The sequence below is a fragment of the Dipodomys ordii genome, unplaced genomic scaffold (assembly GCF_000151885.1).
Source record: "Dipodomys ordii isolate 6190 unplaced genomic scaffold, Dord_2.0 Scaffold92, whole genome shotgun sequence".
NCBI lineage: Eukaryota > Metazoa > Chordata > Mammalia > Rodentia > Heteromyidae > Dipodomys > Dipodomys ordii.
In genome coordinates, this window is record NW_012267308.1 from 5,351,366 (window position 1) to 5,354,688 (window position 3,323).

General features: G+C 47.5%; 1 protein-coding gene across 1 annotated transcript in view; it reads right to left on the minus strand.

Annotated features, from left to right (window-relative positions):
• Hnrnpl (heterogeneous nuclear ribonucleoprotein L) overlaps positions 1–133 on the minus strand; it is a 12,995-nt gene extending 12,862 nt beyond the window's left edge. Inside the window, exon 1 of the mRNA XM_013026323.1 lies at positions 96–133. The gene's annotated coding sequence lies outside the window, so the exon portion shown is untranslated. The remainder of the gene's footprint in view (positions 1–95) is intronic.
• Positions 134–3,323: the final 3,190 nt, after the last annotated feature.

The following is a 3,323-nucleotide window of genomic DNA, read 5'->3' on the forward strand; positions in this document are numbered from 1 at the left end:
GCCGGCGCCCGTCCTGGGGGGGACCCTCTCTGGAGACACCCACCCCTTGGCGCCCCTCCCCATCCCACTTCCCCACTCCCCTCCCCGTCCCTTACCAGCTCGGCGGCGAGCCTGGCCGGGCGTCCGGGATCCGAAAGAACAGACACTGGGAAGTTTTGGGGGAGGGAGGGGCGGGCCTTAAAGGGACCACGACCTCTTTTCAGCCCCGAGGGTGGGGGGTGGAGGAACGAACGGAATCAGACAGCTAAGGGGGTGGGGGGCGGGGTGGAGGGGGAGGCCGGGGAGGCCACACGGCCGGTAAAGAACGGGAAGAGCGTGTAAGCCTCTGCGTTTAGGGGCTCTGCATCCCCTTCCCCTGGGCCCCACCCCACCCCACCCCCGACACCCCAACCTCCCACCCCTGGCCTGCAGAAAGTTGTACAGATGTTTGGGGTTCTGGCGTCTTTCTCCCTTGGGTCGCCAAGTGCTGTGTATGGGTTGAAGTCTGTGGGGTTTTTATTTTGGAGGGGGGTGTATACGTTGTACTGTTGGGGAATTGGGTTCAAGATAGACAAGTCATAAAAGGGGGGGAGGCACGGAAATGGAGGGATAGAGGGTGAACAAATGCACCGGACACTGGAAAATGAACTCTACCATTGTGGGCGGGGGGTGGGAGGAAAAAACTGGAAGAGAGCAAGGGAAGGGGTGACACAGCTTATCCAGAAGGAAATAGACTCTTTTCCTGACTTACCGACCTGTAACCGCTCTGTACATCACCTTTAGAATAATAAAAAACCAAAGCTATGCAGGTGACCAGCCCAGGATGCCACCGCTTGGTAAGGGGCAGGGCGGGGTTTGTCTGCAGTCAGAACTGATTCAGCACATCCGGGACTGGGCAGGGCCTGCGTTGGTCAAGGGGTGCAGAATGGGGGTGCAGCTATGAAGCCCATAGCCAGCCTCTGATAACTCATTAGCGGAGATCAGTAGCGTTCCAGGACAGTCATGAAAGGTCCCCTCCCCTGGGGGGGGGCAATTCACACAGTGGAAAAGACAGCTGGGAATTCTTACAGCAGAGCAGCCTGTAAAAGAGCTGGTTGCACTGGTCCTTATCTTAGGAGGCATTAGCTGACTCACCCCTTCGCCTCCATTGCCCTGCTAAACATTTTGCTACTTTTCATCTGATCGTTTAGTTCAAATGTTACCTCCTGACGAGCCTAACTACTTAACCTCCTTACAGTTTTAAATCCTGGGCTCTTCAGAAGCTGGTGCTAAGCAGAGTCCTGTCAACGATGGTTTGCCTAAGTCACTGGGGCCCAATAAAATGATCTTTCCAGGATCATTTTGTTGACCCAGAAAACATGGGTGTGTAAAAGTAATGGAACATGTCTGTAGGGGTTACCTGGAAATGAAGCAACTTGAGCACCAAAGTGGATGAATTATTACCTGATAAAATTAGAACCCATAAGCTGATTCTTTTTTTTTGGGGGGGGGGTGCACTGGGTTTTGAAATTAGGGCCTCATACTCTTGCTTAGCCTTTTAACTCAAGGCTGGTACTCACTTCCGGCAACAAGTTCCTCTTTTATCTTTTTGGAGATGGAATTTCACACTTTCCTGCCCAGGCTGACTTCAAACCTAAATCCTTAGATCTCAGCCTCCTAAGTAGGTAAGATTACAGGCTTGAGCCACTATAATTTAATTTTTGTGCTCCTATAATGTATTTACTTATTTATTTTTGCCAGTCCTGGGGCTTGAACTCAGGGCCTGAGTGCTGTCCCTGAGGAATTGAATCCTGGGCGTCATGCATGCTAGGCAAGCACTTTACCACTCAGCCACAACATTCCCAGCTCCCCTGCAATTTTTGAAAGTACACATGCTGTGTAATGTTTACAAAGGAACAGGCCTTTTTTTTTTTTTTTTTTTTTGGTCAGGGTCATGGGGCCTGAACTCTGGGCCTGGGCACTGTTCCTCAACTCTTCAGCTTAAAGGTAGCATTCTACCCCTTGAGCCACAGCACCACTTAGGGCTTTTTCTGTTTATATGGTGCTGAGGAATTGAATCCTGGGCCTCATGCATACAAGGCAAGCACTCTATCACTGAGCCACCTTCTGAGCCCCAGGCTTCTCCTTGCAGTTTTTGAACTCAACATTGCATTAGTGATTAGTTGATTCAAAGCACAGACTGTTTTTTACATTCTTTGCTCTAAGATTCCCACTCTCCCAGTAAGCTGCAACATTTAGTAAAAATGACAGTTTTTTTTTTCTTTTGACCTTGTTGGCAGGCCCAAATCATTTACTATTCTAAGAACCCAAAAGATCATTTTGCTCTGGGGGCTGAGCACAGATAGCTTAAAGAAAGACACTTGTCCTGGAAAAGGAAACATGGTAAAATGACTCTTTGACTGCAGAAATGTTTGCAAAGAAGAAATGATCTTCAAGGACATCTGGCTTACAAGGAATATGGAGGGGTTGGAGGCGTGACTTAGTTGGTAGAGCATCAGCCAATGATAGGAAGCATCAGGTACTGAGTTTGAGTTCCAGTCTTGGGCCTAAAAAAATTACTAAAATTTAAAAAAAAAAGATCTAGTAAAACCCAGCCTGTGATTCAAGGATTTCGTGTCACAGCTACACCCACATTTAACAAGTGACCAGATCTGGGTTCTATTGATGATGTCAAAAGCTTTATCTCAGCTTTTACAACTTAAGGCCAGCACTCGACCACTTGAACCACTTTCTGCTGGTTCATTGGAAATAAGTCTCATGGATTTGTCTGCCCTGGCTGGCTTTGAATCATAATCCTCAGAACTCAGCCTCTTGAGTATGTAGGATTACAGGTGTGAGCCACTGGTACCTGGTTCTATTTTATATTTTAAACTCTTACTTCCCTGCGGCTGCTGTAACAAATGAAAACAATTGGGGAGGGAGGTATTAAAACAGTAGAAATTTATTCTCTCAAAATTCAGGAGGCCAGAGATCAGAAATCAGAATCTTGGAACCAGAACAGAAATTAAGAATGTCTACAGTGTGCTGAGCGCCCCCTGGAGGGCTTGAAGAAAATCCTCTACTTGATTCTTCCAATATCTGGTGCCTACAGCATTCCATGGCTTGTGGTCCCACCACTGCAGTCTTCAAAACCAGCATGTTTGAAACCCTCTCTGCTCCATCTTCAGGTGGCCTTAACTTTATGTTTCCCTCTTCTTCCCTCTATTTTACTTTTTCTAGTTACCTCACCTTGCTTGGCTTTTTTGTTGAAATTCCACCACTTGAGCCAAGCCTCCATTCCAGCATTTTGCTGATTCATTGGAAAGAGTCTTTCAGACTTTTTTGTTCAGTTTGGCTTTGAATCA